Here is a 14683-nt window from a genome sequence, read left to right as displayed (position 1 = left end):
TGGATCACTGCTCGTTCAGTCCCAGTCCAATTGACCTTGGTGAACTCTCATTAGATCAGTCCCCTTGTATCAGTGGGTGAACGCACTCCTCACGGTCCTGCCTTTCTTGTTCATGTTCACCCTCCTTCTGCTCCTCATTTAGACCTTGGGGCCACATAGCATTCTTGAAACACTGTTTTCTTAAATTTGAGTTTGTGGAAAAGATGGTTTGAAGAGAGACTATGTTCCTCCTACCACCACCACCATTGTAGTCATATAGGAGAGGAAGAAGGAAGATGGAGGGTTGGCAGTGAGGATAGACTTTGGTTAACCAGTGTCTTCTGTAGGAATGCTAATGGTTGTCTTTATGAATGCTGTCTTTATGATTGCTCTAATGTGGCCTTTAAGTATCCTTGATTATATTTGCCATGTTTCAAACCAGTGTAGTGATTTACTGTTATAGTTTATAAATTAGAGAAGGAGCCAAGTATGTAGAATCTCATTTTTGGATTTTAAACTGTTTGAAGGACTAACGCATCATTGTGGTTATGTGACCCACACATGGACCAGGGAATATGGAGAGCACTGCAGCGCCTAAGGTAACTTCATGAGGTCATTTTCCCCAGCAACAAAAACCATCTTAGGAATGGTAGTCACTTACTCTTCCCCATTTTCTTGGTTCTAGAAATATGGATTGTTTTTAAAATCCATGACATTCCTATCTGAACATGAGCTACTGCTGCTCTTTACATGCTTCTTCCGATATCCTTCACTCTTATTAAAGAAGAGAACACATTCTGCCTAGAGTATGTCTTAACATAGACTAGGTGCTTGACAAACACTACATGGAAGGCTGACTAGACAGTATATGTAGGTGTAATGAACTGGCAGTGTAGCAGTGTCCACCTGAAATTCTAGGTATATATTCCACTTAACTGAAGTCTGTCTGCTTTGCACTGCTGTGATTCTGAATGCCTCTAGGGTTTACTTGCTTATTTGACTTTATACTCTTAGATCATTCAGAAGTTAACTGAATTAAATAACAAATTGAATGTTTGTTATTTAAAATAGCTGTCATATTATTTTTCATGAGTCCGAAATGAACTGCTTAATGTGTAGTAGTTTTAAGAAGGTCTGTACATTCCTGGGAATCAGACACAGTGACTGTGTCTCCATTGTACATTGTATCACATGCTGGTTACATTTCCATCACTGGCTGAGTATTAGTTGGTTCTGTGGTCCTTAAGCCATATGATCTTTATGCTCTTGCCTGCACACATCTAGAATGGGTGCAGTTACTTCCCACTACTGTTTTAAAATGCTATTCTTTAAGGAATTAAAATTGTGTTTGTTTGGGTATATGTGCACATGCCATGGTGTGTGTGTGTGTGTGTGTGTATACAGAGTTGGTTCTAAACTTCCATGTGGATTCCAGAAATTGAACTCAGATTGTTGGCTTGATGACAAGTGCCCTTTCCCACTGAGCTGTTTCACCAGTCCAGAAAAGCAGATATCTAAAGAGTCTTAATGATTATTTTGTTTAATGTAATTACATTTATTACAGTTACTGATCGACTAAAAAACTGTTTTGGGTTAAGATGAGCTAAAAGTCTCCTAAATAGTATAGTAAAACAGAGGGAGTGGTGTTGACAGGACATGTTTTGTTGTTTTGTTTTTTTTTTTCCGGACTTGGGGGTTGCTGCTCTGTGATCTTCCTGTTAGGTCTCGTTATTTGCAAATCTTTATATTTTTTAACTATTAATTTTCTTTTATCAAATTTAAAAATAAATTTCCTGGATTCATTGAAAATGAAAATCACTGTGCATGGTACTCAATGCCATTCATTTACAGATATCCAATGCCAGAGAAAATGTCACGATTGTTAAGACAGTCGAGATTGGAAGGGAGAGGAGGCTAGGGTTCACCAGATACTTCCTACAGATGAAGTATTGGGTCAGCTGTTTTCACAACTCTTACCTTCTTTTCTCTGCACACTAGGAAGCAAGATTCAAACCTAGGCTGAGCATGGTTTCTGTACTCCCAGCACTCAAGAGGCAAGCTGGGTTATGTGACAAAACTCTGTCTTTAAAAAACATTTCAAACCTTGCTGTAGTGCTTCAGAGTTGAGCTTCAAGTAGACTATGATAGATGGCATCTAGGATGCTCCTGGGATTGAGCCTGCTCACATTCAGACACTTGTGAAGTTTCTTCCCTTAATGAAGATCAAGATCTAGTGACTTTGCAGGACTAGAATATGACAGGGGATGTGGCTGTAGAGACCAACTTTGCTCTTGAGAGCTCGTCCTTCCCAGTGCTTTCTCTTTGGGTCTGTCCTTTGGGGGAACAACCTACTGTCTTATAAGTAGCTCCATGGAATGATCCATGTGATGAGGAGCTAATGATTAGGGCCAACAGCCAGGTGAACAAGCTTCAATTAAGCCTTGGTGACATATGGATGGCAGCCCTGGAGAAACTCCAAGCCAGAAGCACCCACTAACCCATCTGGATTTCTTATCCGGGTTAAGTGTGAGGTGATGTTGTTGCTTTAAGCTGCTGTGTTTGAGAGGGGTTTGTTACACAGAAGCAGAGCAGTGTAGTTTTGGGAGCAGAAAAGAGGTGCTGTACAGCACAAGTCTAACGTACAGGCATGATTGGATACAGGGCAGTGATCCTTAAGGAGAAGGTTACTGTATCTTGAAGAGATTTCTAATTTAAGACTGAGGGCATTGCCATGGAGGCTAACAGGAATGGAATTGGAGGTCCTTGCTGTGTAGTGGCAGCGTGTTTAGCGGTGCTGTCATTTGTGGTTCTGTGCCTAATGAGTTGGGAGATCTAGCAAAGGATACATCCATGCAAAGCACTGAAGATGCACTGCTTATAGGAAAGATGGTAGGGAGAGGGAAGAGATGAGGGAGGATTGCTAGACCTCAAGAGCCAGAATATGATACTTCTGAAACTTCTGTGCCTTTCTGGATGGTAAATGGTAATAATAGCTAAGCATGTGCTCATGGCCAATAGCAGTGGAAGGAGAAGATAGTTGTCTTGGGGTTTCTGTTGCTGTGAAGAGACACCATGACCTCAGCAATTCTTATAAAGAAAATATTTAATTGGAGCTAGCTTACAGTTCAGAGATTTAGTCTGATGGCATGCAGGCAGACATGGTTGGTGCTGGAGAGGGAGCTGAGAGTCCTACGTCTTGACTCACAGTCAACAGGAAGAACTGAAACACAGGGCGTGGCTTGGCATATGTGAGATCTCAAAGCCCATCTCCACAATGACACACTTTCTCCAACAAGGCCGCACCCATTTCTCCCAATAGTGCCACTCCCTGTGAGCTTTTAGCCAATTACATTCTAACCACCACACAGGTCTAAAGAGGATGCCTAGGATCATGAAACCTTTCAACAAGGCCTCACAGACCAAATGATTAGCAAGGGCTGGTGGCCATTATCACAGGAGGTGCTTTCATGTTTGTGGATATAGCTTTTCTAGTTTGCTGATCCCCAGTGCACCTGAGACAGGGAAGACGAAACTGTTTACATAAGAAGAGGCTGTTGGACATCCCTGTGTTTCTGGCAGGAAACAGACTGAGAAAACTCCTTGGCTGTTAACACATGCCACCTTTCACGAAGATGGAATGACTCAGAGGTTGGAACTGAGAATTCAGACAATGGAGGTGAGAGTCATAGAGAGCTTTTCCCCAGCCCTGAGATGGAGCCAAGGACTAGAGGTTCCCTTTCTCAAGAAAACATTTACCCATTGATGACTTCAGAGAACAGAGTCCCAGATAGTAAGTTAGAAAGGTGCTGCAATCTATGCCAGAATGCCACACTTGCTAGTCAGCCACCCACGCGGTGGGAAGGGAGAGTTCCTTGTGATCTTCAGAGTATGTGTGAGAACCTGAAATTGCAAGGAGAGGATCTCCTGTGCACCACCACCAGCCAAGGTCCTGGCTGTGTGCTGGATTTTGGATCCAGCTACTCTCCACCGGGAATCATTGAGTTTTCTCTATTGGGTTTCCCATCTGTGTACAGTATGCTTTCCTTTTACCTATGGAAAAGTCACACTCCTCCCGCCTTATTATTTCTGCCAGCAACTGCGGATTCTCTTTGCCTTTGAAGCAGACGCAGTAGGACTGTTGATGCCGCTTTTCCTTTAATTCCCTCTTAACCACACAGGTTTCTGTTACCATTGTATTATTGAAATGGCTCCTGCCAACATTGCCAGAAATCTGTCTGCTAATGAGGTCTGTTGGTCAGACCTCAGCTCTCATTTTTGTGCCCCATTTCCATCCCCACCCCCATGATACAATTTGCTGGATGTTTGACTTTCCTGGATATTTATGAAGTTTATCATTATCAGTTTGAGGTTTATAATACTCTAAGCCAAGTCCTTGCTCTTCTTTTAGTCATTGGCTTCTCCATTCATGCTTTAGCGCGGTTAAAAGAAAAGTATTTTTTTAAATGTTTAGCATCTGAATCCAATGGGCCCTTTAAATTTTTTGTATTTTTCAGCTTTATGACTAATTTAGAAGTAAAATTAAAAGGGCTAGTGGAATAACAGATGGGTATCATGGTGCACACTTGTAGTCATAGCACTTGGAGAGCTGGACTGCAGAACAAGCCCCTTTGCGTTTCTCCCCTTCACGCTCCCATACAAAGTAGCGTGTGTTTTCTTGTGTATTTCGTGTATATTGCTTCTACAGGGTTTATAAATCACACTTGAGTGCCCCCCCCCAATATTTCTGTTCTGAGGTGCTGGATGAAAATCAAGACTTCATGTTCCCACCAGTTACATCTCCTGTCTTTTTTCTGTCTTTTTTAAACTCCCTTTACAATATTTCATGTTTTTTTTCTGCTTCCATTTTCTGTTTTCTGAGAGCTGTTGCTACTCTTCTGTATTCTTGCAGACTCATTTCCTAGGGTGTGAGGAATTGTCTTATTTGGAATTCTTTACTCATAGAAGCATTCACTGCTTTGATATCAGCCATGTTGTAGATTATCACGTGAGCTACCCTCCAGCCACTCTTTTACAGCTGCGGCTCTGGCCACCTTCCCCGTTTGTCTGCCCCTCCTTTAGTTTTGTAACAGTATCAAATCATTTTAGGTTTGTTTTGTTCTGTGTTTATTTATGATGCATGAATGTATGCTTGTGTATATTTTAAAGGCAGGGTTTCACATAGACTAGGATGGCCTTGAGCCTTGAATTCCTGATCCTCTTTCCTCCACCTCTTCAGTATTGGGGTATGGGTGTGTTCCGCCAGTGCTTGGGATTGAACCCAGGGCTTCCCACGTGCCAGGCAAGCACTTTACTGAGCTACAAGTGTAGCCCTTGCTGTTTGTTTGTTTGTTTGTTTTTATTAGCACTGGGAATTTAGGTCAGGGTCTTGTACATGCTAGACACATGCTTAACCACTGCAGGTCATCAACTTTGGGAGTTTCTTTGTTGTTGTTTTGTAGCAGGGTTTGGATCTGCTAATCTCACAATGAGGTGAATTGAGGCCATCAATAGTATTCCTTAGAGCAAAATTATTGAATCTCTTTGAAGTGCCTCATTTCTCATTTTTTTAATCTCTGAAGATGTATTAAAACTGAACCCTGAGGACTGGATAGGTGGCTCAGTAGTTAAGACCGCTTATTGCTCTTTCAGGAGAGGACCCCCACGTTCAGTTCCCATCAACCACCTGGTGGCTTGCAACCATCTATAATTCCAGTTCCAAAGGATCCAATGTCCTCTTATGAACTCCGCTAACCCTAATCACACATGTGGTGCACATACACACATATAGGCAAAACACTCACAAATGAAATGAATAAATCTAATTTAAAAAACAAAAGCTGAGTCCTGTTGTATCAGTGCCATCTGAGGCAGATTTTCTGTTAGGCACAGCTAAAGCTAGTCCCAGTTCTGGAACTGTCACAGGTTGTGTGGTGGCGAGCGAGTTGTTCCATCAGTCTTTGCACTGCTGTCATGTCACCCTTCGTTCTGTTCCTGTCCTTTTGTAGGTCTCAAGCTGTGTGGATCTGGATCTGCCTAGTGTACAGCACTTCACAGACATATGCCATCCACATTTTGATTTCCCATTTTCCTTTAGAAGTATATCTACCTCAAAAGGCTTTATATGGACCTGATAGTTTATTACTGTCACTCGGCACCTTTTGTGCCATCTTCCAAATTCTGATTCCAGACTTCCATGTGTATTTCCAGTGGTCCTGCTTACAATGACTTCTGTTCTTCTCATTCATAGCTTAGAGAACAGTCAAAGGCTTCAACAAAACATAGTAACATAGACATAGCATAAAAATTAAACATAAGCTAATTTTATTGAAGAAAATAGGTGTCTTTATTAGATAGTTGCAAAACATTTTATTTCTTATTTACAAGCATTATTTAGAATGATAAATGCAGATTTATCTATGTCATGCTTTATTTTCGGCTCACTGTGTGTATGCCATACTGCACCAGGTGCTTTCATCTTTACTATGATTGAATAGTAATGGGGACAGCTCAGAGGAAGGGTTATATTAACCCACACTCTCACAGGGTTCAAGAAATAGTTTCTTGGGTCTGTGCCACATTATGGCAGCAGGCACATAGGGTAAGGAGAGTGCCTTTACCTCATTGTAGATAGGAAGAAGAGAGGGAAAGAAGAAGGGGATAGGAGTAGTCTCCCTAATTTCTTAGTGACTTCCCTCCTCCAAGTAGGCCTGACCTCTCAAGTTTTCAGAAATTTCTAAAATAGTACCAGCACGAACCTAGAGACATTTCATGTTCAAACTGTAACTCTGCCACCAACACTTACCAAACTCAACTATATGGGAGAGTTTTGTGCTCTGAACTTGATAAGGAGGTAGAAGACTGTTGTGTCCTCTTAGGGAAACTAAACTGAATGTGTTTCGTCCAGGTCCTAGACACGTTATTTATTGATTTTTAACTTGAGAAAATCCATCTCTAAAGATCCTCTAAAGATCAGTTTTGAGAGCCGGGCGGTGGTGGCGCACACCTTTAATCTCAACACTCGGGAGGCAGAGGCAGGTGGATCTCTGTGAGTTTGAGACCAGCCTGTTGTTCTACAAGAGAGCTAGCTTCAGAACAGGCTCCAAAGCCACAGAGAAACTCTGTCTCGAAAAACAAAAACAAAAACAAAAACAAAACAAAATAAAAATAAATAAATCAGTTTTGAGCTGGCCATGATGGCTCTATGCCTGTAATCTCAATACCTGGGAGCTGAGCCATTAGTATTACTATGAGTTTGTGGCTACTTGGACTACCTAGTAAGCCCCAGGCTAGCCTGAGCTACAGATGTGACCCTGTATCACAAAACAAACAACTGTCTGTACCCTTGAGATTTCGCTCATAACCTGTCGTGTCTGCGGCCACTGAGTCTAGAACATTGCTTTCTTTACATCCTGTAAGTCATTCAGTAGTGATTGTGGGGTACCTGCTTTTAAAACTTTACTTTCTTCACTGTTGTGGGTGAAAGACTGAAACACTGAATTTGTCAGTGTTCAGAGAAAACTAAACAACCCGCAGAACACAGCCTTCAGACTTCTTGTGCTCTTGAAAGATGCTGCAAAACTTTGTGATGCGATGAGAAAACAAGAGTGTCTGTCAGGAGTGACTTGTTCCTGGTTACATTGTTCTTCAGAGTCGGTGTGTGCTGTTGATCTGTTTTTAGTCTTTACTTCACACAAGTAAGAGTGGCTCATAAGCCAAGGTCAACAGAAAATCAACCTTCCTTTCCCCCCCCCCCCCCACCTCCTCCTTTCTTCCCTTCCCTTTTTGGAGACAGGGTTTCTCTGTAACAGCCCTGGCTGTCCTGGAGCTCACTTTGTAGACCAGACTGGCCTTGGAATTCACAGAGATCTGTCTCTGCCTCCCAAGTGTTGAGATTAAAGGTGTACACCACCACTGTCCATCAACGTTTCAATGATGCAAAATAATAATAATACTCCTAAAGTCTCATAACAAGTATTGAATTTATAAAAGGATCTAAGGAACTCTATGTTAATCAAATAGAGTCGGGTTCTTAAAATAATTTTTTTCAGATTTTTAGATTGTGGTGTGGGAGAATTGTCTGTATTCTGTCAATCATATTTTAATAAAACGCTGATTGGCCAGGCAGGCAGTATAGGCGGGAAAGCCAGGCAGGACGTAGGGGTGGAACAAAGAGACTGGGAGTATTCTGGGAAGCAGGAAGCTCCCTCCGCCAGTTCTGCCCAGACCACCAGAGAGGAAAGATGTAAGCTGCCCAGCTGAGAAAGGTACTGAGCCGTGTGGCTAATGTAGATAAGGATAATGGGGTAACATAAGTTATAAGAACTAATAAGTAGCCTGACCTAATGGGCCAATCAGCTTTATAACTTATAGAGATCTCTATGTGATTGATTTTCTCTGGGACTTGCTGGTTGTGGGGTACCGGGCGGGACAGATACCCCAACAAGCCGGCCCCTCATGTTACAACATTATAATAAAATTACATCATTTTTCCTTTTTCTTGTCTCCCTTCAATCCCTTCCATATAACCTCCTTGCTCTCTTTCTCAAATTCATGGCCTCTTTTTCTTTAATTGTTGTTGCATACATACTCGTGTGTGTTTATTCCTAAAAAACAAATACCACCTGCCCAGCCCTTAAAATGTTACTTACATGTGTGTATTGGACAGCCACTTGGTGTCCTACTCTCAGCACTCTTTGTTGTCTGGAGTTCTTTGTCTAGAGTAAAATAGAACCAGGTTTTAAAAATATTTTGGGATAGTTTTATTTTTTTTAAAAAAATCATAAAATGTAAATCCTCACAAATAGAAATTCCCAACTCCCATTCCCCTTGGGAAAAAAAGAAAAGCCTATAGGCTGATGGTACACTGATACAGAGGGCTAAAATTCTGCCTGGATGCTGATGCCCTCAAATGCATACCCCTTGGCCAGACCTCTCCTAGCTTACAGATAATGTTCACTTGACATTTCCATATGCAATAACTACCTTAAACTTACCATTTCTGAAGCTGAACTTCTGAGGTTTTTTATTGTTAAATATTGTGTGTGTGCATACACGCACATGCTTCTACTTGCCAGCCCCAGTACACTGGTGTAGGTCAGAGGGTAACTTGTAGGAGTCAGTTCAGATTCCATCATGTGGGTATTAGGGATAACATTCAGCAAGCTTGCTTGGCAAGTGCTTTAGCACTGAGCCATCTGGTGAACTTCTGGTCTTCACTTGGCTTTCTTCTGTACTCTGACATGCCCATAGCTTTCCTCTTCTCAGATAATGACATCTCTCAACTCCTTAGAACTATAGAACCCTGTAGCCTTATCTTTTTCCTTTGTGCTACTCCTGCTCATTAGCAACTCCTCTAGGTTTTACCTTTCAAAAGTAATGTAGGTATGAACCTTTCACTAGTACTACTAGCTCTATCCTACTCAGGGAACCATCCTCATTTGCCTGGATTGTTGTTCCTGCTCTTTGCTTGGTCTCCTCACCTCTAGCCCTGAGTAATTCATCTAAAACAGTCTTTTTAAAGTGTTAATCATGCTGGGAATTCACTGTGGGTGTCGCTGAGAGCAAAGCATGGGCCCTGTAAGGTCTGCTGTGGCTTGGCACCTCAGCACCTCTGCTCTTCCATTCCTCCTGCTCTCCCATCTCTCACTGTTTTCCCCCTTCAAGCCTTCAAATTCTCTATTACACTTAAATATATTTTAAATACTGTAAAAATGTCTTGAAAGACTCCCCCCCACACACACACACATACACACACACACCCAAAAGAAGCTAACCTTACCTGCATGTCCTATAGAGAGTTTTGTTTGTTGTTTTGTTTCCAAAACAAGGTTTCTCTGTGTAGCCCTGACTGTCTTGGAACTCACTCTGTGGACCAGGCTGACTTTGTTCAAACTCAGAGATCTCAACTCAGAGATCTGCCTGCCTCTGCCTCTGCCTCTGCCTCTGCCTCTGCCTCAGGAGTGCTGGAATTAAAGACTTTGTCCTGTAGAGATTTTTACTTGGCTTGTTTATTGTTGTCTCCCCAATGTATTTGTCAAATGGGTGCTAAATTCCTACATTTCCTACCTGTGACTGTTTCTTTTACAAAGAGATACTAAGTAGCGATGGACCATCTTTTGCCCTTGCTACTTGTCACTCTTTTATGGGCACCTGTGTGCGTGATGGCACTGGTGTGTCTGTGGAGCCACACCTGATTCTGGGAGGTGTACTGTTTGAATGGTTTTTGACAAACCATTGTACTCCCTTGACTAAAAATCATAACAACAGCATTGAAGACAGATGTTTGTGAAACAGAAAGCTCTCAAAGAATGCCTGGCGTGTAGGAGATGTTACCGCAGTTACTACTGTTGTAGCCCCAGACCAGCTGTGCAGTGGCAGCTGTGCTTCCAAGCAGCAGGATTGAGCAGGCTCTTTGCCACCTGTTTTCTTCACTCTTAAGGATCCCCTAGGTTTGTTGGGCCCCCTCCCCCCACCTCTCTCTCATTCCTCCAGCCTCTTTTTAGGCCCCCCGGGTTCTTACTGCTTCTTTCCTCCACTCGGTTCAGCAGCATATAGTAGTTTTACTTTTCCCTTCCCAGTCTGCTCAGAATCTTCCTGTTTTGTTTTTCTTGCCTTCCATCTTTGTTCTGTGTATAAAATGAAGTAAAATTTCCTTATCAGTTCATTGTCTCAAATTGCATTTGTATATACACAAAAGGAAATGGTATAGGTGTCCAAACAAAGGTAAAATTAATGTTTTTATAGAGGGGAAAACCACAAACAAAGTGAGCCTTAAAGGCTGTACCAGGACCAGGCACTACTGCTTCTCCCTCCTGTCTCCACACCTCCTCTTCCGTGGCCAGTGATTGATTTAGTCTCCTACTACCCGACTGGGAACACGACTGGGGAATAATTTCCTATGTACCACATCAGCACTATCTGAAGTTTCCTGCTATTTTAGAGTCTTATTTCCTGTTTCTATGGCTCAGTGGTCTCAAAGACCCCCCCCCCACCCTTTGTTGTATTAGTAGTTCTTGTGGCCCAATCTGGAAACCTAGCCACCATTTTAAAACCTGTATATGTATGAGGATGTATTAATTCATGTTGTTTTTCCTAGTGATCAAGTGTGATCAGTGTTCTAAACAACTGAACTTAAAAAAAAACAAAACAGCATGTTTTTATCCTGTGGTTTTGTGAGTCTGCAGAGAATGTAAACTCCTTTCAGCATGCACTTGGAAGGCTTTAGCTTGAACTTAGCAGTCTTTATTTATAAGGTGAGCTAACTTTTTCTGTTGTTACAGTAGTACAAGAACAACATTCTTTTTCCTCCTTGGCATTTTAAACATTATTGATGCTTTACTTCTGTGTATGTCTGTGCATCATGTGTGTGCTCATTGCCCAGGGAGGCCAGAAGGTGGTGCTGGATCCCCTGGAACTGCATTTCACAGATCGTTGTGAGTCTCCATCTTAGTGCTAGGAACTGACCCCAGGTCCTCTGGAAGAGCAGCCAGTGCTCTTAACTGCTGAGCAATTTCTCCAGCCCTCTGCTTCATTTATTGATAGAATCAAATTTTTTTTGGGGGGGGGTTAGGCCATATACTTTTGTTTAATGGTAGTTTTTAATTTTTCAATAACATTCATTTTCTTTTGAAATGCTAAAATTTGCTTCTTTCACATAAGAAGACTAAATTTTAACTTACACCTTTTAAAAATTGTATTTGAATTGAGCAGTAAAGCTCTGGTTTAATCACTTACTTCTTGCCTATGACAAAATACCTAACAAATTTAGGAAGGATTTCTTTGGCTCACTGCGGAAGGGTAATGTCACAGCGGGGAAGTGGTTGGAGAAGTGTGAGCAGCTGCACAGTGAATCGCAGTGGAGAAGCTGACAGACAGTGCTCTGCTGCCCAGTTGCCTTTGTCCTTTTTGTTCGTTCCTGGGCACCAGGTGGTGCTTCCCACAGCAAAAGTGGATATTTCCTCCTCCCTTAATCCAGTCTAGCAACTCTTTCACATATGTGTCAGGAGATATGTCTTCTACATGAGCTCAGGTCCTGCCCCCAGAAATACAAGCCTTTTACTTATATTTCTACTATTTCTTTAAACAAATTTATTCAGAAGATTTCTGAAACCAATAAAAAGTTCAGAGGAGGGGAGGGGAGGGGAGAAGAAGAGGAGAGAACGATTTATCCCCGCTTATGAGCAGTTGGTGCATTGTTTAGGAACTAGGAAAGCGATACATTACTTTTATAACTACATCTATTTACCCACTCATTAGTTGAATGAAGGTTCACTGAGTTTCTGCTGTGTCTTTAAAGAATTTATGTGCAACCCTCCCATCCTCCAACATACATACCTATAATCTCAGCATGTAGGAGGCAGAAAAACAGAGGAGGACACAGATTGAGGCCAACTTGGGCTATATCAAGTTCAAGGCTATTTTGGGTTATGTAGTAAGCCCCATCACAGACAGACGTAGGTACATTGTCTGGAGTTTTGCTAAAACTAAACCCTGTCAGTGGCCTTCTGGTAACATTTTTATTCTCATCTGCTGAAAGAAAGGAGAAGGAAAAAGAAGGTAAGGCATGTGTTTACATTTTAAGTCAGAGCTTACCTTTTGAAGGCTTTCCCAGAAGACTTCAGGGCTTGGTTGTCTTAGCCTGCTAGGACTAATGGGGAAAAAAAATACCACAGACCAGTAATCCAATAGAAACTTGACCCCAGAAGATCAGCCTGCCAGCAAGACCTGCTTTATTCCAAGGGTTTCCTCTTGGTTTATAGGGTTTTGCCATTTACCTTTTGGCTCACATCCCTTCTTCATGTGTATGTGGTTGGGGTCCAGGAGGGGAGATAATTCCGGTGTCTTTTCTTAAAAGAATACTAATAAGAGTGGGATCTGGCCTCTTTCCCCCCATGCCTGCTGTGGTAACCTTACTGCCTTCCTTAGTGGGCTCCTATCAGTATCTACCTGGGGGCTAAGACCTCAGCATGTGAATGGGTGGGCAAAGAAGACATACACTTTAATTCACAGAGAAGTAGAGTTTGTAGCCCAGTGTGGTGGCACATGTCTATAAGAGAATCCCAGCACCTAGGGCACCAAAGCAGTCTATTCCTTCCTTCCATGAATTAGACATGATTTCTAAGAACTTAAAAGTTAATCTATGTGTTAACTCTTTAACAGATTAAGCAGTGTCCAAAATATTTCATATATCTTTCTGTTAAGCATATTAAAACATCATAAATTTACTTTATTCAAGTTACTTTTTAGTTGCTGTAGCACAAACTTTGTTAGTTTTTCTTTTTTTTACTGACTGCCCTTTGCTAAGTACATTTTCTCACAGCATGGGTCCCAGATGTTGTTTAGAAGTTGCTAGAGATGCTGATGTTTATACATACTTTTACTGAAGCATTTTATTCTTTTATTTTTACTTTTGAGATTATAATAGAATTACATCATTTCCCCCTTTTCTGTCTCCAAGCTCTCCCACATATCCCTCCTTACTGTCTTTCAAATTTATGGCCTTTTATTTTCATTACTTGCTAAATACATACATACGTACATACACACATACATACATGGACATGTGTGTATATATATATAGTTTTCCATACATAAATATATTTGTATAAATATATATTCCTAAATAGATAACACACACACATATATACATACATATTTATTCCTAAATACATAAATACAACAAGCTCAGTCTGTATAATGTTTCTTGTATGTGTGTATGTTTTCAGGCCTGACCTTTCGTCCTGGATAACTGGCTGTGTTCTTCCCAGGGGAAGATGATTTCTCCTGCTCTCAGCATTCCTTAGTTGCCTGTAGTTCTTGTATAGGGCTGAGGTCTTGTGAGCACTGCCCATCACACCCCTACTGAACTCTTAGAAAAGAACAGCCCAGATGAAGCTAATTTTATGTATCCACAAGACTTGCACATTTGGATGTTAGCTTCTTTTCTGTGGAAGGTCAGTCTTCTTCAGGTTCTACTTTGATCAAGCTTTATTTTCCTTACACAATTCTTGCTCCTACTATTCCAGTTTTCCTGTATTCCCATTATTGAATTTGAGGCTTCTTTTGATCTGAAGAATCTACTGCTTGGACATTTGCAATTCCCTATTTTTCTATTTTGTGATCTTCACATTTTTTATGTTCTCTTTTCGTCTGGATTCCCGGTACATATGTAAGTACATGGAGAAACACAGTTATATTTTGCAATGTGGGCCTTAGAACTGTTTGTTCACTGTCAAAGCTATTCTTCTTCATCCTCCCTTCCTCCCCAGGTAATTAGCACAAATGAATATAATGACTTTTGGAGTCTTTTTCAAGGGCAACAGCCAATGTGCCAGCTTCCCCAAGAAGACGGTTGACTGGAAGCCAGCCCATGAATTAAGAATGAGAAGTGTGAACCCTTAACACAGCAATTTCGAAAGTAGGGAAGCAATAAAGCATGCCTAGAAATGCTGCTGTCCCTTAGCACTGAAATGATTAAAAAACATCCAGGGAGGTATTTTCTTTAAATTTCATGTTTGGTGTAGTTGTGTCAGTGTAAAGGTAAGTGTACGAAACTCAATTTTGGAACTCACTTTTTGCATGTAATGTTAAACACATACAATTTGTTGATTCTTGCTTGCTATCACTAAACAGACCCTAAAATTAAAATTACTAGATGTTTAACCTAATATACCCCTGGGGTTTTTTGTTTGTTTGTTTGTTTGTT

At 41.3% G+C, this 14683-nt stretch overlaps 1 protein-coding gene across 25 annotated transcripts in view; it reads left to right on the top strand.

Annotated features, from left to right (window-relative positions):
* Rbfox2 (RNA binding fox-1 homolog 2) overlaps window positions 1-14683 on the top strand; it is a 252997-nt gene that overhangs the window by 130184 nt on the left and 108130 nt on the right. The gene's annotated exons all lie outside the window — the stretch shown is intronic.

This window comes from Myodes glareolus, chromosome 19 (assembly GCF_982192425.1).
Source record: "Myodes glareolus chromosome 19, mMyoGla1.1, whole genome shotgun sequence".
Lineage (NCBI taxonomy): Eukaryota > Metazoa > Chordata > Mammalia > Rodentia > Cricetidae > Myodes > Myodes glareolus.
The sequence above is the reverse complement of the archived record's forward strand: the minus strand, read 5'-3'. Positions and strand labels throughout refer to the sequence as shown.